The following is a 26,496-nucleotide window of genomic DNA, read 5'->3' as shown; positions in this document are numbered from 1 at the left end:
GATTTCCACCAGTGTGATCACTTAATTGATTAAAATGCAAGACTCTGGATTGCTAAGGCTTTGTTAGCCTTACTTTCTTAATGTTTTTCCGAGCTTTTTCCAGGTGAACAATTAGGTTTTCATCAAAAGCAAAAATTGCCCGGCGCGGAAGATTTTGTTCATTTTTGAAAACTTTTTATGCGTGCGTTTTGTTTTGCGCCAATAAAGAGGAAAACGTATCTCTCTATAAAAACAGTGAAAAACATTGCAACAAAAAGAGAAAACAGAAACTTTCAATTGTCTCATTTGAGATGTTTTTTAATGGTTGGAAAATTTTAGTAACTGCTAGAATCATTCAGCATTCAACGAACAAATATCCACTTGGCATATTAAGAGAAAGAACAGCGAGCATAATTTTTTAATGTTTTTATATATATATATATATATATATATATATATATATATATATATATATATCTTCAATTGAGTGAGACATTATACATCGATAAGAAATGATTCTGATTTCCCCAGAAGATCAGTGACAACCCAGTAATTCAATTGACTCTGCAGAAGCAAAACATTTTTTTTGCGATCAGCATGAGCTGAATGACTAGAGAATGTCGACAATTCCCCTTTTTGGCTAGTTTTACTTTGAGTTTTCCATATTTTCAACTTTTCTGAGCTTAATGCTAGAAGTTTCTCAAGATGATAAAAAACAAGAGCACATGACACTTAGGATGTCTTGCAGTTTTTTTTAGCCTGAAAAGTGATTCAATTTTTTTTAAATCGATTTGTTTTTTTTCCCTCATCTCTTGTCAATATTTTTGTGGAGAGTCATTTTTTTCTTTTCACAAAACTTCTTTAAGAATAAAATGACTGATTTGAGAACACTACAAACAGTAAACCATCGTCTATAGATACTCTTCAGATCAAATTGAGTGATAATACGTTCAGTAACATGAAATAGCACTCCATGATTTGAACCGGCCTTTTTCATGCAATTGGATCCAATCGAAATTTCGCTCTAAAAAGAAACGAGTATTCTACAAAATTATTTACTTTTGTTTCTTTTTGAACTCTGGGTTTTGATTTCCAGTAGATGCATGTTTTTCAAATGATAAAAAATTGCACTTGGTTGACATTGTCCTTCAGTAAAGCTAGGTCCATAACTTAGACTTCGTTTTGTCTTTTGTTTTAAGAACTCTAATTCTGCTGTTTTCACAATTTGGAGCTGCGGTGATAATTTTTGAGCTCACATGAAGTCACATACCAAATTTTGTTTCTTTAAAGGGAACAATTTAGAAAACTCATTCCGGACGATTAATCGAGTTGAATTTTTTCGACCTATGATACGAAACCATAACCGACCAAAGTTCATTAAAGTGTTGGATTTGGAAATTTGGAGGTTCGACTTTGAAAACATTTTACTGATCATAGCTGATGTTTACCATAAGTTGGATAAAAAATAAGCATAATTTCAAAAGATAGGAGGTTTTTTGAAATTTCTACATTTTTTGGCACTAACTTGGGGTTCGAGTGCCAGAACTTTAGCAGCTTCTGATTATTCCTTTTAGTTCATTTAAAACTTTGCCGAGCTTTATCTTTGAATGGGCCAGCGCTACTAAAAAGGATAAAACTTGACTAGAAAAATGTATTGGATGATATCACTGAAAAACAAATTGGACAAAATTGTTTTGAACTAAAAAAAAAATTGGCCGTTTGATACTTTCCTTATGACAATTAGTGGCGTTATTTGTAAAACAGAACGAAATGGGGAAAGTCATTTTGGATCAAAGAAGTTATTGTTAAAGATTTGATTCGAGAGTTCCTGACACGCAACAATATAATTTTTTGCGTCAACTGAAAACTGCTAAAATCAGAACAACAGTTTTTGCTACTAGAAAACGTACAAAAAGACGGAAAACGAGGATTGTTGATGCTCGAGGATAAGACACGCTCCGATCTGTAACGATTGTACTCTTACATCGTTATTGGTTATATCACACGATCAGGAAGGCTGACTGAATTAATTGCAACCCTTCCTGGTCGTGATGAAGACGCTTCTTTCCGAATATTGAATAAACTGGAAGAATTTGGATGGTGACTCATAACTGTAATTTTATCTTTTTTTAGCCTCCAGAAAATGATTGAATTTGTTTTATAAACATCGAAGTTCGTTTCCACAAAATGAGATGTTAATAGTTGTGGAAAACGGTCGAGTAAACTCTATGGATGGGATGATTTTTTCTACTGTGCAAAAATAGTAGTAACAAAGTAGTTCAATAGTAATATTGTATGGGCTCTGTTTTTGGGATTGGCGTTGTGGTGTGGGGGTACTGAGATCCAGCCATGATCCCACTATTTTTACATGTTACTGAGCTAATTTTCGGGGTTCGGCTGATAGCCTTTGAACAGTAACAATTTTGTCGAACCATTGTTACGAGAACCATATCAAATTTGCTATGGTAGAGACGTTCAAAAGCACGTTTAGACGCTAGCTTATAATTTTAGACTAGTTTTACTCTCCGTTGGTATTGACTTCCCGGCGAAATTTAAATCATGTGATCAGCATTTGCAGACGGGCCAATTGAAAAGTGACCTTTTGCTGTTTGAATTATTTTCTAGAAAAGCTAAATATTTTTCTGAGTTTGCATCTATCATCTTATTAACAAATTTCCCCAAAAAAGAAGCCTAAATGAGGTCATGAGCTTATTATTTGGATGATAGGGTTGGAGAGACGCACACGCCGGCAAACAAACGACGGGGATCGACGAAAACAAAAGACATGCAGAAAGTGCAAGCAGGCGTATACTCTTGGCGATGAGAGCATTTGGATCAACTGCGAACACTGCCGACAATGGTTCCATTCTGCTTGTGCAGATATATCAAAAAAATGTTTCTAGCTTATCAAACCAAACAGCAATTTTTTCCTCATTTGCATTTCTTGCAAAATCGAGTGCCAGTGAGAAATTGCAAGCAGAAGCCAACATTGATTACAATTCTTTAAAAAATGAAATCATTTTGTCGGTCAGGGAAGCTCTAGCAAGTCCAGCAGCCATTGAACAACGACATCGAATTTAAGCAGACGCAAACATCTTAGTACCACTATCTGAAGAGACTAGAACACCATCGGCCCGAACACCTCATGATTAGCATCAATGTTTAGATGGAATGTCAGAACTTGACGCAGCAGAGCGAATTGAGAATGACCGCCAAGTCATACCAATTGTGCTCACGTACCAAGATGAGGGTCAAGAGTTTGCAAAGGTCGACAATAGTGAACGACTCGGAAGATTTGACCAAGACCAAAAAGGGCCACGAATAATTCTCGAAAGATTCAAAACAGATTTTGTCCCACGAAAGGTATTAGCAAAAGCATATCTGATGAAAGACAATGATATAAAAAATTTTACATTTCCCCGTCTCTTCTGGAAGGTGACAGGAAAAAAAGCAAAACTTATCGATTTGAGAAAACTGATAACCATGTTCTCAAAGTCTGCAACTTGAAACTCTATCACGGAAAAAATTGGTCGAAATGGACTGACTATCACCAACTTCACAAACAGAGGCGAATGTACACGGGCGCTTTTCTTTTTTAAGAATGAATGCGCGATCTATTGCTAAATTCAATGCAATTGATTGTTTACGGATAGAAGCTTTTGCATATAAACCTTCAGCAATCACTGTGACAGAATCTTGTCTGAAAGATTCCAAGCATGAATCAATGAGTTATGAAAAATCGGGTGCCACTGTTTTCCACAGAGACCGATCACAAAAAATTTATGGTGCTATTTTGATGTAGATAAAATTTATTTGGGAGTTATTTAGCTACAGAAATTTAGTATTGAAAAAAATTATCACGGAAGAATTTATTAACCAACTGATTGCTCTAAATGTTCAATTATTATGATGTTACCTGGTTGCCCCGTTTCTACCTTTAATCTGGGTAAAAGTTGATTTTACCCAGATTGCGGATTTTTGCAGCTTTTGTAAGCTTTATCTGACAAATTATCAAGTGAAGTTTTCTCCCGCCTGTCAAGGCATTTGCATGATTCTCAAAGTTGTTTAATGCGTTGAGAGTTCTCAAACATCATAAATTAGCAATTACTTTTACGAAGCTAGTTCAAGTTATGTTCTCTACAATTTACCAACAAGCAAACTTACTTTTCCCTACAACTTGGTCTGCTAGACTAATATACTGATATATGGTTTCAGGGTAAAATTTAAATGATTAAAAAGTTTTTGACTTCTAGTCATTATCAGTATTACTTAACAAAAAAGTGTACAAAGTGAAACACACATTACAAACTAATTTAAATCAAAAACACAATCTACCATATATATTAATGTGGGCTGCTTTTTCTTGCCATGTTTAAGCTTTTTCATTGTTTTTTTTTGCATGTTAAAAAAGAATTTTTCAAGTTTTAGCTATATTGTACATAGCAATGGTTAAGAGTTTATTTTCACATTTCCAGTTTTATTTCACGGATGATTTCACCACTTTTGAAAAAAGCAACTCATAAGTAGGATCCTGTCAGAGTTCCCCAGGAATTGCAAGTTTGGCCTCCAACTTTTAACAACCAAAACTTCTTTGCTTATGAGATACGACAATTTTTTGACGACAAAAAAAAATTCAATTGAAAAATAATCAAAAGCGTTGAAAATATCAACCCAGTAGTTGAATGTTCTAATTGTGTTTTCAGTGGTTGCATTTCTTGCCCTAATTTTTGACTGCTCAAATCCTTGTACTTTTCGAGATATGACGTGTTTTTTGATTACTTTTTATTTTAAAGAAAACTCAGCTTTCAAGAATTCAAAAGAATTGAAATTCCCAACCTTGTTTTGGGTACTGAAAGAGTGCTCTCAGGCGTTCAAAGTTTCCAATTTTTGTTCAAGTGCGACTGCTCGAATTCTTTTAGTTTCTGAGGTGTGACATTTGTTGTCTTTTTTTAAAAATTTTGTTCAAAGAATTTAGAAATAATTTTTTCTATGGATTTATTATTTCTATACGGCGATCTGACAGGGTACTCTCAGTAGTTGCATATTTTGTCTCCAAATTTGACTGCTCATTTGTTGTAGTTTCTGAGGTACGAAGTTTTTCATGGTTTTTTCAAAAAGATTTTTTTTAGAAACATTACGAGCGCAAACTGTGCATTCTGTGCATTGTAAGCGGATTCCGCAACAGACCAAAATCAACTTTGTCAAAAAATCTGCAACTTTGCTACTTTTTTTTGAAATTCTTCGCTGTTTAGGATTTCACAAACAAATACTTAAAACACTGTAGCGCTCAAAATGACTCCACAAATTGGCGCTTTTGAGGAATCCGCAACCGTATTTGCGGAATCCACAAAATTATTTGGAATCCACAATCAAATAATAGGATATTTGTATAGTTAAATTGAGCTGTTGCGGATTCCGCAACTGTAAGCGGATTTCGCAAATTGAAAGTGGAATCCGCATTTTGTTTGCGGAATTCATTGACATATGTATATGTGTAGTATAGCGTTCAAAATATATCTTTTAATTACTCGTCACCAAAAAGCAATCTCAATTTCTACATTGATCAATTTTCAGTTGAAATACCAAACGTTTGCTCTCAATCCTGTCAACCCAACTCCGATCTCAAACCCTCTCAACTTCGATCCCAATTCACTAGAATTGTAATCTACTTGATCATTAGTGTTTGGGATTTATGCAATCCCAAATTCTGACTTATTATGCTGTGCGTTGTGTTTGTATACTCTCTGAACCCAATGGTTACAAATTTTAAATAAATCGGCGTTATGCTGCCAAAAACAGTATTTGGTGTTGACACAATCCCAAATACTAGTCTAATTTAACGATATGCTGTGTGTTGTATTTCCATACCTTCTCGACCCAATGACTCCAAAAAATGAATTTATTGGGTAGTGTGTTTCCTAAGTACGAAAAAGTGACATCCTTCGATTTAGTTAACAAATGTTTTGAGTTTTGTTCGTGGATTCTGCTGACAACGATTAGGTCCTTACCTCTAATTTCGGCATTGCTATAGATAAAAATTCGAGCTCTAGCTTTTAACTGTTCATATGCAAGTCCAGTAAAAAAAAAACTCTGAATCCACTCACTGTTTGGTGAATCCACTTACATTTGCGGATTCCGCTCACAAAATCTGCGGATTCTACTTATATTTTGCGGAATCCGTTTACAGTTGCGGAGTCCAGAACAACTAGCTATGTTCGCTTGTTGCCGAATGCGCGGCACAATAAATGCGCCGACAAAATTTACGTTACAGGTATTTTGTACGCGGAATCCACGGAATTTTTGAAAGAAGAATTCACTTACTTTTTCGATTTTGTTTAACGGTTTGTCTATGGAATCCAGGAACATACAGACAAAAAATTGTGCGCCTATTCAGTGCACAGTTTGACCTCGTAATGAAGTTTACTTTTGAAGTATCTCAAATGAAAATCTCAACGCTGTAGTTGAGTACTGAGAAAGTGCTCCCAGGAGCTGCTAATCTTGCGTTCAAATGCGACTGCTTAATGGTTTTCAGAAACTTAAAATGTTAATTAAAACAATTTCGCACATTTTGTGCATCATCAGGATTAAATTTTTTTACAAGAGTTGCAAAACAATCAAAGATCTGAAAAACGATAAGCATGTCTAAAAATGCTTTAAAACGTTTTGACCAATCAAAATTGAACATCTGTAATTACATAATAAATTACGTAATCAATTTTAAAATTTTCCTGTAAATTTCTGATATTTCTTTTTAGCTTTTTGTTCTTTCCCAAAATTTTGATTTGGGAATTTTTTTGATTCTGACATGTCAGTTTTTTAACTTTTAGCCATGTTATACATAGACTATAATTTTAGTGTTAATTCCCGGCTTCTGAATTCATCGGGTGTGTTGATCCTTGGCCTCTCCCTCCAAACATGCAAAGCCTCTAGTGTGAGTAGCTTATGAGTGTTGGCTGTTTGGTTTATAATCTCTGACTTCAGCTCAGCAGTACTGCCTACCTCCTTATTACACTCTAACAAGTTTTGCCCTATTGGGGAGTCCCCTTTGCAGAGTTCATCGACCCTCGTGGCTAAATGTCGGACCGTCTGGCCGACATAGGCGGATTACATCCACTACATGTAAGCTTATACATCACTTTGGATCTCAGTTCACGAGCAAAGGAAGTTTTGAGAGATGGCAAGCATGTTTTCAATTTTCTTGTTGTAAGAAATATTTGTGCCCCGGAAATTTGCCGAACCTTTGAAGCTAACAGTTGAGATGGATTGTCTCGATTTTGCATTGTACAAATGGGGGGTGAGTCTTTTAGCCATTCATCATTTCTCAGTTCTGATGCCTTCAGCTCTAAATTTTTCTTTCCCTCAATGATCTTGTTAAGAGGTTCAAACACTGCCCTGTCCTACCAACTTTTCGGATATTGATTTGCAATCCTTTGTTTCCGATTTTTTTCCAATGCCTGGTCAATTTTTTCCCATGTTAAGGTACTTCTGAAAACACTATGAACCGTCCGTTCAATAAAGTTTCTTTTGTACTGCAAAGGTGCGCAACCTCTGAAAATTAGAATGGTGCCAGAATCAGTGGGTTTTTGGTACCACCCACATGTGACATTTAAATCCAAAAAGGCCAAGTTACCGTTACTATCGAGTTATTTTAAGGTGAACTGCAAGTTTGGATGCAACTTATTGGCTGCCTCGAGAACTAACCCAAGATCGCCCTTGACAGTTCTAACTATGTCGTCCTTATATCTTAGAAAAACTCTAACACCATTCTCAGCCCGATCTGCTTCCTGTTGTTTTTTGCAAGCAATGCAAAACCATACTGTTTCAGCGATGTCTGCGCATTCAGATTCCAATTTGTTACACCACCCTAAGTGGTACCAATTCCAACAAGCTTCGCATTCTACCCCTTTAGTACGATGTCACGTTTTTCTGACATCTAGGGCAGACCTCCTTATTACCCTCGTTTAGAACAGTCATTTTTGGTAATTCTTTCTTTAATGCAGGTTCGTATTCTTTGAGCCCCAAATTGGCCATAATTACTGCAAGGGAGGCGCCAATTGCTTAACCGTGTTTTTGTACCTACCACAAACAAATGTGTTTAAAGTGTACCTTACTCACTGCCAAATTTGGTAGTTTTTTCATAGACTTGCGAGATGTTTCCGGAGGGTTGACTTACTCATATAATCTCCTCGGGGCTATTTCAACCGCTTCCTTGAGCGGGAGATTAGTGTACAAACTCTTTACATCAAGGGAGATTATACTCTCATCAGAGTCCAGTGCCATTTTCCTCAAGATCTCCTTGGATGTTTGAAGAAGAACAAGCAGAAAGGATTAATTCCCTTAAATAATAAAATAAGGCAAAAAGAAAAACAAAAATATCAAGTCAAGATCGACAGTTTGAGCAGGTACACTTCAAGAACCATGAACATTTGAGTGTTCGTTTCTATGTTTGGCCCATCAATTTCATCAAAGTATTTTGCCAATATTTTATTTAGGTTGTCATATTAGCTACCAGGTAAAGTAGGGAAGGGACGAAGTGGTGTTAGTTTCTGAGAGGCGAAGTTCAAAGGATGCACATCGTATTTGCAAAAAATGCCGTTTCTTATGAGTTGTTAATAATTTGAAGCACCGAAGGTTCGTTACACACAAGTACAAATTTAATATAAAGAGGTAGAACTGTAATACAATCTTATTTTATTAAGCACCAGGGTCAATGCGGGAGCCTTGTGCTCTTCAATCCTGTTCAATGGGGATTTTTTTTTCTGTTAAAGTTGAACGCTTCAAGTGTCAACACTTTAGACTAGTCTCTCGTATCAATGATTTTTTTTATCTGTGCTGATACCACATGTAGGTGTTGCGCTAGTGATTCTTGAATGTTCGTGTACTCTGCTGTGCGACTGGTTGTCTGCAGGGCATAGCGAGATTGGCATCCAGAACAAGTGATCTCATGCACCTCGTTATTATGAACAGTTTTCGTTATTTTGATGTTAATTATCGTTATGGTTTCTTCATTAGTTCATGAAAGAAAATGGGAAATTGGGCTAAAATCGCATTTGTTATCCAAAGATGAATTTAATTTTAGCTCTTGTTGCATAGGGTATTGTAGCTCTTTTTGCGGCATTGTAACTTTCGCCCAGAATTTATACAGCGACGGAAAATAGAAAAGGTCCTTATGGACGACTGGCTGACGTCAAAAACCTTAATTCTATGCGTTGTCACCGTCTTGACCTAGCCAGTTGATTTTCGGCCTGTTTAAGGGCTAATCATGAGGATGCTGTGATTTAGGCTAATTGTTGTGATAAACTTATTAAATAGATTTCCTTTCCCCGTATACAAACTGGGTATTTTTAGGTATATGCCCTAGAGCTAAATCTAAAATCGCATTATTGAACGGAAAATTAGCAAAGTCCTGCAGCTCTAGGTGTTGCAGGTGAAGATTTATGCTGCACATTGTTGGCGCAAGCTCTTTTCATGCGGCCATCGACGCATCCCCTAGAAACTTCCAACGACAAATATTCCCCATCCAGACATCAGTAGGAGGATTGAGCATCAACCCTGCCACAAAAAAGAACTACCAGTCGATCCAGAAGAACGAAGACAAACTTATTCTGTGGCACGACTTGATAAACAATACTGTGGCCCCCCACCACAGCAGCAGTTGGAAACCTTGTTCAGTAGAACTACTGCTTTCGATTCTCCACGGACTGCGTCACTGGATTTCAACAATAGTATACACAAAACGAACCAACACCACAGACATAATCAAAAGATTGAGAATAATGGACATCCTCATTATTCCAGTAAAAAAGTTATTATCCACAAGAAAAAGAAAGAACAACAGAATCTTGCGAGATTCGAGGCAAACTCACCCGTCTTTGATCCTTGAAGAGAGACTAATCAGAACCGTCTCTAGAAATAGAAAATACTTGAAAAAACTAGTCCTGAAAAAACGATCAAAGTCTGCTACCAAGAAGTCAAAGAAACAGTCAACGTCGAAGCGAAGGCAGAAAAAGAACAGCAAAAAATAAAAAGTAGGAAGCTTTTTCTGAAATTACAAGGGTAGCTTCTTGGGACTTAATTGTCTTAGAGCGGCCCAGTAATAATCAGATTAGGGCTTAGTGTTTTTGAAGGAGAAATTACGGGGTAGCTTCTTGAGACTTCAGTGTCTTAGAGAGGCCCTGTAATTTTTGTGAAGTTGATTTCATTAGGTAGCTTCTTGAGACTTAAGTGTCTTAGAGCGGCCTGATAAAATCTACCTTAATTTGCCTTCAAAACTAAAAACTAGACGTAAAGGTACTGAATCTGTGAGTGAAATGGACGCTTGGCAATGTAAAACGTGCAATAAAACCTATGGTAACATCGATGATAAAATAATGGAGTAGGATAAATGTCATGAACACTTTTGTACAACATGCATAAATATGCCTGACCAAGTCTACGATTACATGTGTCAACCTGAAGTCATCTGGTGTAGCAGTTCCTGCACACCAAAGGTGAAACTTCTAATTGAAGCTGACAAGAATCTAGAACCGGATACACTACGGAGTGATCTGAACAAAACAATGGCAAACGTAAACTACATGATGAACGACTTCTAAAAGTTTGATGCAGGACCAAGAGCCGTGAATCAAACTGAACAGAAACCATGAGACGGGGCCCAACAACCGAAAGTCAAGCCACTAAAAGAAATTATAATGGAAACATCTGAAGAGCAAAAAAGAGAAGAAGAAGACGACAAAAGAAGAAAAAAGAACTTGATAATTTACAAAGCACCTGAGAGTACCCACCAAGATGGACATAACAGAAAGGTAGAAGAAAAACAACTGATAGAAACATTTCTAGCATCGGCCGAAATGGGAAACAAAACAGCCACAAGTTTTGTCCGACTTGGGAAGAAGAACGATGAAGCCACGACAAACAGACCACTGCTAGTATCCTTTGATAACGAAAAAGATGTAAACGAGATAATGAAAAACTAATGAATATTTTGAATAAATTAAAAGATGCCGAATATAAAATCAAAAATCTGCGGATTGGCCTAGACTGGAGTCTCAAGGAACGAGAAGAAGTCAGAAGATTGATAGCAAAGGCAAAAAACTTAAGCGAAAAGGAACAAATAGACTACGTGCACCATGTGAGGGGGTTGCAAATAATGAGAATGAAGAAAAAACCTCAAACCGGTCTTTATTAATCTGGTACACAAACATAGACATCATAACTCAAGACAAACTGCACGAAATCACGTGGAGAATGAATCAAGAAAAACGCAAGCCTGATGTCATCGCTCTAGTGGAAGGCAAACAGAAAAATTCTCGCGCAGATTGGAATCCAGTATGGCATAAAATCCAATACTATAACATAAAATCAAATAATATGATTCCATCTGATCCAGGACGCGAAATTTTAGTTTATATTAATGAAAACATTGACTACTCCTTGAACACAAATATTTCTTCTTTCTGTGAAAACTTGTTTTTAAAAATTAAAATTGGCAGGAACATCATCAACTTTGGTGTATTATATAGAAGTCCAAACTCAACTAAAGAAAATAACCACCAACTAAAAAATTTGATGACCAATTTGAACGAAACACAGTCAAATGATTCAACACTATTAGTGGGAGACACAAATCTGCCACAGATAGATTGGGAGGCCATGAGTACATTAAAAGATGAAAATAGCACTGACTTCACCTTTATAGAGGCAATAAAAGACGCACTAATACCACAACTTATCAAAGAGCTTACAAGGCTTACTGACAGAGTTAAGGCATCACTGCTTGATGTTTTGATGTCAGATATAGTCTTAAAAGATCTAAACATCACGTTAGAGGCGCCAATCGGAAAAAAGGACCACGCTCTTGTCAAGATAGATGTGCCAGTAAAGATGGTTAAATCCAAATGTAAAAACCGCAGAAACTATGAAAAGGGAGACTACCACGGGATGAGAAACCATCTAGCTGACCAAAGGTTCAGTTAAATACATGGGAAAAACTGAAAAACTGCATGAAAGAGTTAGTCGAAAGATTCGTGCCTTTAATTAGGATACGCAGCAGTGGCAACCAAATGCCGCTAGCAAGGGCGGTGCGCATGAAGATAAAAGAAAAAAAGAAAGCCTGGAAAACATTCAAAAATTATCAAACAGCCAAAAATTTAATCAAATATAAAACCAAACGAAATGGAGTTACATCTGCCACGCGATCGGAGGCACTCACAGGTGAAAAAAAAATATCATCAGAAGCTAAAACTAATCCGAAAAGTTCATGAGTTACGTGCGTTAAAAAACTACCATAAGAGAAGCAATCCCCGCTTAAATAAAACCAAATGGTATGCTAACTGACACAGACGACGAAAAGGCAGAAGTGCTCTCAAAGTTCTTTGCATCGGTTTTCACTAACAAACCCCCGGGTAACTGGGAGATCAGCCCTCCACCAACCGCCAGCAATGATGACAACCTGGTGCTAACAATGAATGACGTCCGAGAAGAAATCAATCGGTTAGACACTTCAAAGTCGCCTGTACCAGATGGAATTCATCCTAGGATCCTATTTGAATTACGAAAATTTGTCATAAAAAAAAATTTTGATTATTTTCCAAACCTCTTGGGAGACAAGCAAATTACCCGAAGCTGGAAGTTGGCTAACATTTCTGTAATATTCAAAAAAGGTAAAAAATCGATGGCAGATAACTATAGACCAATCAGTTTAACATCAATATGTTGCAAGTTGTTCGAAAGCATTTAATGGATCATTTCAATGAAAAAGGGCTAATAACAAATGCTCAATACGGTTTTCGATCTGGACGTTCACTGAACTTACAACTCCTGAAAGTAATTGATGACTTCACAAGGGCAATGGACAAACATGAAAATGTCGACGTGATATGCTTGGACTTCAAGAAAGCCTTCGATTCGGTACCACACAAAAGACTAATCTGAGTTCTTAGACAGTATGGAGTAACTGGAAGAATTTTGAACTGGATAACACACTTTCTTTCGGGACGACAACAGACAGTGGTAATCAACGATTCAAGATCCTCATGGCAGCCAGTAAAAAGTGGGATTCCCCAGGGTTCAGTACTCGGCCCAGTACTGTTTTTGATATACATCAACACAATGCCGGACAAAATAGCGTCAAAAATATATCTGTTTGCTGACGATGCGAAATTATACCGTCAAATTGAAGACAAATCGGATGTAACACGCATACATGAAGATTTACAATCACTAGAAACTTGGTCAGGCCAAAGTCTTTTGTCATTTAAAATTGACAAATGTGTTCACATGACAATAGGAACCAAGAAATTGGATATGGAGAGGATTTATAAAATCAAAGGCGAGAACATTAAAGAAGTGCAACTCGAAAAAGATCTGGGTATCTGGCTTGACAACAAACCGACATTCGAAACACACATCACTAAAAAAGCCAAAAAGGCAAACGGCATGATAGCAGTAATTAAGAAAAGCTTCATTAAATTCACGAAAGAAGTATTTTTAAACATCTACAATGGACCCCTCTATAGGCTCACAGGTGAACGTCCGATAAGTGAAGACATCGTTGAACGTCGCTGGAGATACTTTGGGCCTGTGTTTCGCCAAGTCAACACGCCCCCTTGCCAAGCGATGAACTTCTATATGTCCCCAAAGACAACCGGTGGTTTTCCTGGCCGACCTAGAACCACAACCGTTACCACTATCAGTGAAGAACTCAAGAACCTGGACACAAAAACAACTTTCTGGCGAGTCAACGACATCATGAAACTCTAGAACCTCAGTGACCTCCAGAAACTCCGAAACGTTGCTATCGTCAGAGAAAATTGGAAACTCCTTTCTAATTCATATTGCTGCGGCTGCCAAAACAGGAAACTTATCATTGAGTTACTTGTGAAATTGGCGTTTACTACTACAAATGCTTGATACGGCCATATCTTGATTTTGCGAACTTAATCTAGCACCCAAGGCTGATCAAGCATCAAAAGATCTTGGTAAACGTACAAAGAAGAGCGACGCGTATAGTTAGCGACGCGTAATTCTATCCTATTACGAACGCCTTAAAGAACTGATTCTATCATCGCTGGAATACAGAAGGAAAAGAGGGACAATGATAGAATTGTATAAAGTCTGCTATGGTTTGTATAATAGGAATGCCACTGCCTGACTCTTCGAGCGGAACGATAGGGATTCTAGAGGTAAGCGTGTAAAGTAGTAGTACGTAAAGCAAATCTAGAAATGCGAAAAAATTTCTTCACGATAAGAGCACCTCTCGACTAGAACAATCTGCCGTAGGAAACAGTGCAAAGCAAGACCATCGACGAATTCAAGTGGAAACTGGACAAACATTGGAAAGCGATTGGAATTTACATGTACGAATTCGAACGGAGATAGGAAAAAAAAAACATTTGAAATGACCACAAGAGGCACTGCCTAATGGTCATAAAAACTTGACTTGACTTAATCATCGTATGACAGCTTTTAGGCCATCAACCGAACGAATTTTCCTAACTTTTTTTATATACGAATGTAACCACATGGCTAGGTCTCGGATCTCAGACAACTTGATTGCTGCTAAAAACAGGGCTAAAAACCATAATTATAGATATTTTATTTTTAGTGACAATTATACATCGGATCCTTTAGAGATGGATTGACTCTTTCCTCGACCTCAAGTACTCATGCTCTGAATTAACAATTATTATGGAGTTAAATTCAATCGCTCAGGTGATTACAATACTTGAAAGTTATCAATTGTTTTAAAAACATTACCTGGCGCCGGGCCTCCATTTCCACTCTGACCGAGAGATAACCTCGTTGTTTTTTCCGTTTCTCTGTTTGGGAGGGTTTGGATTTGTCCCGAGTATGCCACTCAACCAGGGAGCACGATACTATATCGATAGTATTGTTCGATACATCGATATATCGATACTCGATACCGATACTTTTTTTGTCTCCGATACTTCGATACCGATACCGATACTCGATCTGGATTTATCGCAATTTTTGATGGAAACGATACTTTGTCAATTTTCGCTCAGTCATTATAATTTTCACCTTAAATTCCTTACATAATAGTTGTTACATAATTTCAGTGATATTTGTAAATGCTGTGAATGCTGTTTGAACTGGTATCACGTAAAATGCGGTGATATATCAGTTGATGAGTATCGAAATAAAAGCGAAACCATCTGGTACTGCAGAAAATGCATCGCAATAAGAGAGAAAAATAAGTCAGGGCAACAAGCTAAGTTATTTCTCCGTTACGTTGATGATATAGTGAGAACAGTGAAGGGTGATCCTGAAAAAGTGCTACGGGCTGCAAACTTACTACATCCAAATTTACAGTTCACAATAGAGACAACAAACACAAACGGTACTTTGGCATTTTTGGATTTACAAATTAGTACTCAAAAAAGCAGGAAAATTAGCTGTGGGTGGTATCAAAAACCAAAAGATACAGGTACCATACTAAATTTTAGAAGATGCGCCCCCTTTCAGTACCAGAGAAGTGTGATTGAAGGAACTGTTCACCGGGTTTTCCGCAGCACTTCAACATGGGAAAAATATGATAAAGCCATGAAAATCAACCGTGAGCAGTGGTTGGATAACCAATATCCGGAAAATTGGTCGTCAAGGGTTGTATCCCATGCGCTTGAAAAGATCATCAGCGAGGGCAAAAAAAAAGAACATGGCTGAGAAAAAGAAGCCCTGTGATTATAGCAGTGATTCACCACCCATCTTGATGGTCCAATATAGGGGGAATCACAGTCAGACATTAGCAAAAAAAGTGCGCGATATCACCAATGCGCTGATAATATTCACGACGAGGAAATTGAAAACTTGTATGCCCTCTCTAAAATCCTCCTTTTCCAGTGAACTGAAATCAAAAGTGGTGTACAGACTTGAATGTTGTGGGTGCAAATCCATCTGTGTTGGCCAGACGGTCCGACATCTCACCACAAGGATTGAGGAACACCGAAAAGAGGATACCCCAGTTGGACAGCATATAAGGCAGTGTGGTAGTGAGAGTGGTAAGTCTGAGTTTAATTGGAAAATAATCGACCAGGCGTCCAGCAGAATCAAGTTACTTACATTAGAGGCGCTGCACATTAGGAAAGAGAGACCGGCAATTAACACGCGCGACGAGTATAAAAGTGGGTAGCTGACACTAAGGCTATAGTTCCAGAATCGAAAAATTCTGGCTAAAACAACAAAATTTTGAAACAACTTACATGTTAGCATTAAAATTAGCCACAAAACGAAAATAAGAAAATAAAAATGAAGAAAACTCTCAGAAATTTGTGACAAAATGTTTTAAAATGTTACATAATAGTTGTTACATAATTTCAGTGATATTTGTAAAATTTTGATTGGTTGAATTTTTAAAATTTTGAAGTAATGATGTGTGTGACACTTTTTATGATCTTTGATCATTTTGTACAGATAGTTTAGAATTTTTAAAACCTGAAGATGCACAAAATGTGCGAAAACGTTTGATTCTCTGTTTGGGAGGGTTTGAATTCGTCCCGAGTATGCCACTCAAATTAGCTGTTTTTGTTTTGGTGATAACTGTGTGATAAGTGACCGGCATGAGAGTCAACCATTTCTTGGATTATATTTGTATTTCAAGTCTAAAAAATATTGTCTTGGGCTAATTAACTATGACGGCTTGTGTGGTTCTAGCGAAATAACAATGCATCTTAGTAACCGACTAGAGCTCATTGGAGCCTAATAGATGGTGCCTAATATTGACGGCGGTGAGCATGGATATACCAACCCAGTTACAAGAGTTTCAAGGATCGCGAGCAGCAATCAACATGATTTGATATTTTGAATGCCCTGGACGGCTTTGTGTCATCTAACGTAGACGCCGAGCTCCTGTGCCAGTCGGTCATATCTTGAAGTTTGACCTTGAGGAACACGAAAATACGTGGTTTTGGTATGAAATTTTATTTTTTCAAAAATTCGAATGCAGCCTGTCATGCTCAGTTTTCTCGCGACAACTGAAAACAGAAAAAAAAGAGTAGAACGACCAAATTTACAACAGCGGGAAAGTGACAGAAAAACAGCGGGAAATTGCTATTCGCAATTTCCAAGATAACAATAAAAACCACGAGAGTAGAGCTGTCCTATCTTGATATAGGAGACGTTGATTACAAAAGAAGATCGGAATCTAGCTGAACCAGAGTGAGCTTTCGGCGGAAAGGTGGACAACCGAAGTGTCCCAATGGTCCAGAACCAAAACTCCTTTCTTGAGATAAAACTTGTTCGATAAGAACTTATTGAATTAAACTTAATTCCCCGATCATTCTCAAGTTGCTTACTAATTTAGTTACCTCCAGTTCTCGAGTGTGCTGCTATGTAAGTACCTAATTTAATTTTCTCGAGTGTGTTTTTTGATTGTTATGTTGAGGTAAGGCGAGTTTTACGTTGATTCATCTGAAATGGATCAAAGTTCCACTGTCTAATAAAAAGTAACTTAACGGATTGTTCCGACCCTGTTTTTAACGGCGTTCGTGTATTTTGGATATCTCGAGACCTAAGTATGGGGACGTTCTTATTTTCTAGAGTGGGGGGATATTTTGGTAGTGGCCTTTAAGCTGTAACGGGTTCTAGTCTCATGTCGCAAGCGAACCGAATTGGCTCCGACCGTTTTGAGGTAGAAAAACACAAGAGATAGTGTCCCTGACTCTTGAGCCAATGGTTATAGGGCCTATTTTTCTTAAGCGTCATATGTGACCGAAGTAGGCGACTGTTACATAGTGTTTTTATGGCGCTCCTGGGTGTTTTTACGACATCATGACTACGGAGTCGAACCCACTTGACACAGCTCCGGGCTGCATGCCCATTCTAGAGTACCGGTGGTACGGTTCAGCGGGAACGTGTAAACCTTCCGGTTGTACCGTGATAGCTTTTTAAGAAAACTTGAGAAAATTTCCTGGTACGCTCTCCGAACGAGGCTTAGCTAACCGAGTAAGGGGGGGGGGTAACAAGGGGGACAAAAACAAGAAAAAAAGTATAGAAAAAGGAACAAAAACCATTAAAAAAAATGACAGTGACTTCGATACCAGATTAGTTGGATCAAACCTTTACATTAATTACATAGTATACCCATACTGTTTTCTAAGACCGATCATTTCGATCAATCTAGCAATCAAAACCAGTGACTACAATAAGGTGCCCAAGTGGGGGGCGTTGTTAAGTGTTTTCAGATAGCTTGCAACTTAGCCGGACCTCTAGGAGACTTGACTGGAAGAGGTGACCAGCCGAGTGGGAAAGTTTTTCACAAGGACAGAACCGGACCATAGGAGACTTGACTGGAAGAGGTGACCAACCGAGTGGGAAAGTGGTTCACAAGTGGGAAGGTGGTGCTGGTGTCAAGTGCATTGCACGTCAAGGGGACAACCAGCACAGGATCGCTACAACAAAAAGAGGACGCACAGGGGTGTTCTCAAGTTGGACAAACGGGTATCGTTAAAATCCACATTACATTACAGGAAATAAGTGTAAAATTGGATAAGCGGAGCCCCATTGTTTTGAGGAAGTTGTTTTGACGAAACAGGTCTACAGTTTTCTCTCGAGAGGTTTAGCACCCGGCGCTTAAGGGATTTTTCGGCTTAAGAGGGGGGCTAAAGAGGGGGGAGGTTAGAAGGGGGGCTGGTTAGGTTACAGGTTGGCGGTTGTAAATTGTAAAAACAAGGGGACACATTAGAGTAACTAATTGTTCGGCATCGTCGATTTAGTTACATTAGATACTTACACGCGTTGGTTATAAGAAGCGGATATCCAAATTCAACATCGAGTTAAGGCAGGTACCCTGGTCGGATCGGTAGGGGGGAACGGACATAGACAGTTTTTGTGATACCCCATAAGATCGCTAGCAGGGGGGAGGAAAACGCGTGGCAATCGGGTACCAGACATTTTTTCGGACAAAGGTTGACATCAGTCAGCTTTGGATTATAGTTGGGTTCATCTCTCTGTTTTTATAATTTTTCCTGTTTAAATTTTTACGTTTTGGTGAAAATTTGTTGTTGGCATTTGAACGAACAGGTGATCACAAGATCCCTGCAAAGAAACTGGGGTTTCAAATAGCCTGAAAAAAACGAGAGGGAGATAAATACAAGGGGGTCAGTATTTGAATTTTGGCCATTAAGACAGGGATTTTGGGAAAATTTTTACTAGAGCTCAAGTGGTGGTACACGGTACAGTCGATCTAAAAAGTCCCCACAACGAAGAAGAAGAGATCCAACTATCCAGACATTTAGTGACAAGTCTTGGGACACTGGTCTTGGGACAGTGGTCTTGGGACACTGGTCTTGGGACAGTGGTCTTGGGACAATGGTCTTGGGACACTGGTCTTGGGACAGTGGTCTTGGGACAGTGGTCTTGGGACACTGGTCTTGGGGCAGTAGTCTTGGGACAGTGGTCTTGGGACACTGGTCTTGGGACAGTGGTCTTGGGACAGTGGTCTTGGGACAGTGGTCTTTGGACACTGGTCTTGGGACAGTGGTCTTGGGACAGTGGTCTTGGGACAGCTGTCTTGGGACAGTGGTCTTGAGACACTGGTCTTGGGACAGTAGTCTTGGGACAGCGGTCTTGGGACAGTAGTCTTGGGACAGTAGTCTTGGGACAGTAGTCTTAGGGCAAGGGTCTTGGGACAGTAGTCTTGGGACACTAGTCTTGGGACAGCAGTCTTGGGACAGTAGTCTTGGGACAGTAGTCTTGGGACAGTAGTCTTGGGACAGTACTTTTGGGACAGTCGTCTTAGGGCAAGGGTCTTGGGACAGTGGTCTTGGGACACTAACAAGAAGTACTGGGACAGCACTGAATAGTCTTGGGACAGTAGAGAGAAAGCTCGGGACAGTACAAAGAAGAGTAGGGACAGTGACTGGAAGTCTTGGAACAGTATAAAGAAGGGGGGTGACGGTACTAAAGTGTACTAAGACAGGTTGAAGTAACCAATCGAAAAATTAAAAACAATAGGACTAGTCAGAAAGTTAAATCGGGATAGATCCGGTACTGTGGGGATCAAGAACATATAGAACTTTCAAAAAAGCTTAGGAAACGTTGTTTCTATTAAATTGTAAATTTCTTTTTATTATTTTTGTTAAAAGAGATTTTAACCTTAGAGTAGAATTTTGTATATAGTAATACTGTAAATAGGAACAGTTGTAAATAAAAATAATGAGACAGAGCAGGGTACCGGTGGCTGAAAAAAGATCCACTGAATCAAAGACAAAATATAACTCGTCGCTACATAAAACGACATCAATGGGCCCAAAGATAACGAAGAAGAACTTTTCAGTTAGCATGGTCAACACGAGGAGTAATACAGAGAACAAAACAAAAGAGGGCATGGAAGGGAGACGAGCAGAACCCGCCATCGAGATTGAACTAGAGACACCGGACCAGAGTGTGGATGAGGTGGAGAAGAAGACGACGGAGTCAACACCGATGCCGAATGCAGAGGAACCAAATCCAAAGTCCATGGTGTTCTCACCGATAGACAAGGTGGAAGACACAACAGGCAACACGCCAGAAACGGTGAAGGACGAGTGTCAAGCAAAAAGAACGTCTTTTACTGAAAGATTGGCGATAATGGTCGGAATGAAGTAGAGAGACGCAGCAGCGGAAGAACCGAAAGCCGAGAAAGGCAAAACATTCGGAACAATTTCCACGAAAACGACAGACACCGACCAAAAAGAAGACCAGATTAGACCAGGAACAGCAGCCAACAACAGGGCAACAAGTGACCATGAAAAAACTACTCTTGAGCTAGGCGATTTGATGGCAAAGCTAGATCAGATCGACAAGAAACTGAAGCACAGCGAAGAGGATAGAGATGTGATAAGGAAATAATTAAGAAACAACAAACATGAGTACCTGGACAGCTACTTCAATCTAGCGAAAGCGACAGAGGAAAGGCTTCAGCAGATGTCGGACAAGGTAGATACCACTGATGAAGAGCGAGACAAGAACATCAAAAAGGACATACAAGAAATGAAGCAACGATATGACGCAGTGAATAGCCAGTTGGTGAGTTTGGAAACGAGAATGGATACGATGAGTAGGGACCAGGCTGAAAGTTCATGTGCAATACAGGCAAAATTAGACGCCATCTTGAGGAACTCAACATCACAGGAGGGGCCAGCAGCGGAGCGAACGCAAGGCAAGAGAGTTGACTTCGTGGAACCACAACGGAGCAAACGGCAGTCAACACCGTTACCATTACCCCGGGATGCCGCGAGTACAGCACCGGGGGGGGGGGGCCAAAGCGATTATGAAAAGTGAAACAGCAAACACAAAGAGTGGTCCAGTGGACTCAACGACTCACAACAACGTGGGACCGGATGTCATGACATGGGCAAGCACCTGGGAAATGATGAACAGGACACTAGAAGCCTTCGCCACAAGGAACACCGACTCGAGTGACAGTGGAAGCATCAAATCCAGGAAAACTTTCAAAAAACCGAAAGAATTCAAGGATGATTCAGATATTTGCATTGGCACTTGGGTAGAAGTCATGAGGTTGCACTTGGAACGAGACAACTTGAACGATGAGAGGCAAGCATGCACAGCGATACTCAGCAACTTGGAAGGCACGGCATTGAAATGCGTGGTGGCGAAGAAAGAAGAGGAACGCGACACTGCGGATAAAATCTTCGAGATATTGTTAAATCGATTCGGGTCAGGCATGAAGGGTCATCAAGCGATGATGCGATTTGAAAAGAGAAGGCAAAGGGACGATGAATCGATAGACAGGTTCCTAGATGATCTTGAGAGATTGAGACGAAGGAGTGACCCGGAAGAGTCCACCAATAGAAGGAACTTTAGCATTGCCTCAAAGTTCATTGATGGGGTAAAGAGTGATGACTTGAGAACAATGTTAGCAACATACTAACAGTGCACCGACTCCAGAAGAGATGAGACAGAAGTCAAGAGAGTACATGCTAATGAAACCCAAGAAATACTCGTATTCAGATAACAGGAATACGCAAGGGGTGAATCAACTACAAAGGTCGTCATGGTACAAGCCCAGAGATGACATGGACAAACGTAGATCATGCGCAAACTGTGGGTCAGCTGATCATCACGTGGCGGATTGCACAACATACAAGCAGGGCATGAAGAGTTTGGGATATGCACCTGATGAGGAAGATATGAGCCAGATGGAGGAACACAAATTCTATAGTGGCTTGATCATCAAAATAGGTGCAAGATGCTTCTTCTGCAACCAAGAGGGGCACTTCAGGATAGACTGTCCGTTGTTCTGGGAGGCAGTCAAGAATCAGAGTCACCCCAAACACAAGTTGGCGTTAGCAGCGGTGCAGAACCAGAGAAATAAACAAGGTGAATTTGAAACGAAAAACTTAGAAACACCAAGTGCGGAACTGCCAACGAAAACAGTGAAAGCTGTAACGCAAATTAATAGTGCAATAGAAGCCACGGCCAGGAACGCCCTAGAGATAAATTATGAGAGAGCGGCGGCGGAAGCTATCAATAAAGTGAAACAAGACCTGGCCGCGAAAGAAATAGAACAACGACTAAAGCAAGAGATCAGAAGACAGAAAATGAACGAGGCATTAGGTTGCTCGCAGTCAATACCAGAGGCTGTAGAGGGGTCGACAAAAAGTGGAAACTGCAACACTGTAAAAATGGTGACGGGGAAGCCATTCGGCATAACGAAGATCGGAGCCAGAATAATGTCAATAATCACCGTGGGCGGCCATGAGGTAACGAGAAACATGAGCGAACCCAGCGACCAGACAATAATGCACATTGATGTGTACGCAGATTACTTGAGTGGTATAAGCCCACAAACTACTTCTAGAGCATTGAGGGCACTACTCACAAGAGGGGTAGCAAGTCAGTCCGAGTTGATAACAGGTACACAGAAGCTTATGGTCCGCATGAGGTAATGCTAAATATAGATGGGATCAACATCTATACGAAAACAATGATAACATGTGATGAAGATCTAGTAGGGCAGATCTACGTAGGAAAAGAAGAGTTGAAAGTGAGATCGATTGGACACTGCGCCATGCTTGAGGAAGATGCAATGCACATCGGGACAGAGGCCGATGTATCAGCACACGTGCTCGACATAAGTGGCAAGAAGACTCAGTTACGTGGGTTACTTGATACGGGAGCGGTCTTGAGCGCTATACCAATCGAAACTTGGGAACGAATGGGCTTCACCAGAAATGATTTGATAGACTCGAGAATACGGTTGTCAGCTGCAAACAAAGGGGCGCTGCGGGTCCTGGGCAGAACGCCAATAATAGCCCTAAATCTGGGGGAACGCAACCTGTGGATGAGCTTTCTTGTGGTAGAAAACCTAGATGAGTCTGACCAATTCATTTTAGGCAGAGACTTCATCAGGAACTTCGATGTAACGATTGATCTAAACAACGCAATGTTCAGGATACGGAACCCGGATAGGAGGTACGCAATTAAACCGGTAAATTTAATACTGGCGAATGAGAAAAAAGCACCGGTATTCTTGAGTAGGAGGGTGAGGCTAAAGGCGAACGAAGCGGCGATCGTAAGCTTGCGAATGAAAAATTACAATGAACTAAGTGACAACAAGCAGGTATGCATAGTCCCAAATCCAAATAGTCAAAGTGCTGCTGTTTTAGGAAGATCCTTCTCGATAACGAAGAGCGGTCTCTGCGTCAGTGTCTTGTTGAATACACTTGACCTACCAATCACGATACAGAGGGGGAGGAAGCTGGGATATGCTTTACCTGTAAAAACTCGATATGAAATGACTGAAAACCAAAAACAAAATGAAGTTGTTGATTGTCCCAATCATAGGGACAAAATTTGTATCTTGAGACGATTGAGGAAAATAAAAGGTTCATCAGGTCTTGTGAAATCACTTAAGTTAGAGACAGACGATGGGCTATCGAGCTGTTCGAATTCTCCGGAACGGCCCACACTAGATGAAATGCAGAGTGACAAACCGGTCCTACCGGAAATTGAACATTTAAGAGGCAAGAAAACGGACGAACAGCTCGAAGCCATCAGGGACGTATTAGAGCGGAACGAAGAAGTTTTTTCGAGACATAAGGCAGACATCGGGTGTTGTAATTTTGTTGAGCATGAAATAGAACTTGAAGAGAATGCGGCACCGCACAGAGAGGGGGCGAGGCGCATGACCCCACACAAATTGGATGCATGTAGAAAAGAGATCGAAACGCTACTAGAGTATGATATGATAGAACCATCAAAATCACCGTGGGCGTGTGGAGTAGTGATGGCCAAAAAGAAAGGCGACCAATTGAGGTTTTGTTGTGACTTTCCCATACCTAGGATTGATGAGAGCCTCTCGAAGTTAGGTGATGCAAAGTTTTTTTACGACTCTTGATTTAGGTTCGGCCTTCTGGCAGGTACCGCTCAGGAAGCAGGACGGGGACAAGACAGGGTTCGCCTGCGAGTTGGGTCTGTTTCAATGGAAACGGATGCCGTTTGGTCTTTGCAATGCCACCGCCACATTTCAGCGGTTGATGGCACACGCGCTGATAGGTGTGACGAAGAAGTACGACAATCTGGTAATGTGCTATGTGGATGACGGGGTAATAGCGACGCCCACACAAAAAGACCAAATTAAGAGACTTGACGAGGTGCTTGCGTGTATGAAGAGGTCGGGGCTAAAGTGTAAACCGTCAAAGTGCGAAATACTCAAGGATTCGATAAAAAATTTGGGCAGGATGGTGGACAGGCACGGCATCAGACCAGATCCAGATGCAGTAGAAACAGTTCTAACTTGGAAATCGCCAAAAACGGAACACCAATTGATGAGCTTCCTGGGTTTTGCGAATTACTACAGAGAATTCATCAAAGGCTATGCAGACAAGGTATACCCGATGCAACAGTTAATGAGACACAAGGGCAAGAAGTTCACGTGGAACAACGCAGCAGAAGAGTCATTCCAGAGAATAAAGAAAGAGTTTTGCGAGGCACTAGTACTAGGGATGCCAACAGAGAAAGGGATGTACGTGCTAGACACGGATGCGTCGGTAGTAGCGATTTCTGGAATTCTCCATCAGGAACAAGAATGGAACGGGAAAACAGTCTTGAGACCCAAAGCATACGGGAGCAAGTACGGGGCACCGAAAGCAGAGATGATCGCGGTGGTTACCTTTGTCGAGAAAAAGAGAGCATACGTAGGCAGCGAGCCATTCAAGCTGCGAGTCGACAACAGGGCACTAAGCTGGCTGAAGACGTACTCAATGGACCAAAATTACATTGGGAGGTGGATAGTTCGCCTGGATGGGTACAACATTATAGCATAGAACACGAGACAAACATCAAAACGCTGACAGCTTGAGTAAGAAGACGGAGTTTTACGAGAGACAAAAACAGAGGGAGGCAGATAGACCTGAAATCAAGGATGGCTTCTCCTTCAAGGATAAGGAAACTTACGACAGTCTTCCACTCACGAGATGGCTAGACAAATCAGGCAAACCAATAGAAGATCACCCCGAATTACCAAAAGAACCTCCGGAGAAAACAATCTTGAAGAAGAACCGAGGGATGCCGATAGGGATAATACTCAAGTCAAAGATTGTGAGGGACATCCTCATGGTATTGAACGAGGTTCTCTTGCTGGAGATATCGAACTTCGCCAGACAACTCAAGCTCAGTCCGGTTATAGGGGACGATCATCCAATAATAACTCACCTGACGGCCAGTCTGTGTTTTCGAAGCATGGAATTGACTATCACAAGCTCCATCGGTAAGTCCAGAGGACCGGAAGCCTTCAAGAGACCTCTGCTGACCCAACGAAATGCGATCACGACGGGGTGGAAAAGAGTTGGTAGAGTGTCTAGAAACAACACCAAGGCGAGAGAGTCGATACTAGAGGAAGACTTGGCGAAGAACGTGAGCCTGAGTCTGCACAATTCCTTCTGTTTGAACCGAGAGTCGAGGGTGAAGAGTTTGCCCAATCAAGCGAAGAGATTGCAGGAGCAAAGGTAATGGATGCTGTCCTATGAACAGCTGAAAGCCTGGGAAGAGATCGTGATTAGCTCCGATGACGAAGAGGCACTGTTGAAGCAGATCACGGTGTCAAATGCATCTGGGTCTGGTACCTCGAAGGCGAAGAACGCGAGGTGAGCAGGTGGCTCAGTGGGGAATTCTAGAGTCTTGAGTCTTGAGAGGGAAGGGGGATCAAGGGTGAACTCGGATGAAATCTGGGTTCACCAAAGAGAAATTTTAACAAATGAGATATTGTTATTAATATGCTATATCTATTATATAAATCAAAATGTTGCATGACAATTTCCTGATTGAATAGGACAAAATTTTTTTTAAATTACTAGCTTAAAAAGCGAAAAATCCACAGGTGCAGGTGTGTGCAGATTTTGATTGCTGTTTAGCGATAGTGTGAAAATTTTACATGGTTGTGAATTTTGGGTTGTAGATAAACTTAAGTCCGCTGCAAACTTCTGTAAATGACCACTGGCACTGTATCTTGAGTAACACTCGGGTTTCTGGGGATTCACTGACAGACGGCAGCACGCG

At 40.1% G+C, this 26,496-nt stretch overlaps 2 protein-coding genes across 2 annotated transcripts in view; both read left to right on the top strand.

The window, feature by feature from the left end:
- Positions 1-9,267: 9,267 nt before the first annotated feature.
- LOC134840490 (Bardet-Biedl syndrome 1 protein homolog) overlaps positions 9,268-26,496 on the top strand; it is a gene marked incomplete in the record, with an annotated part of 512,639 nt that continues 495,410 nt past the window's right edge. Inside the window, 1 exon segment of the mRNA XM_063856324.1 lies at positions 9,268-9,291.
- LOC134840491 (uncharacterized) overlaps positions 9,268-26,496 on the top strand; it is a 453,696-nt gene continuing 436,467 nt past the window's right edge. Inside the window, exon 1 of the mRNA XM_063856325.1 lies at positions 9,268-9,293. The gene's annotated coding sequence lies outside the window, so the exon portion shown is untranslated. The remainder of the gene's footprint in view (positions 9,294-26,496) is intronic.

Source organism: Symsagittifera roscoffensis, chromosome 2, assembly GCF_963678635.1.
Source record: "Symsagittifera roscoffensis chromosome 2, txSymRosc1.1, whole genome shotgun sequence".
In the NCBI taxonomy this organism is placed as follows: Eukaryota; Metazoa; Xenacoelomorpha; order Acoela; family Convolutidae; genus Symsagittifera; species Symsagittifera roscoffensis.
This window is presented reverse-complemented; position numbering and strand designations above follow the sequence as displayed.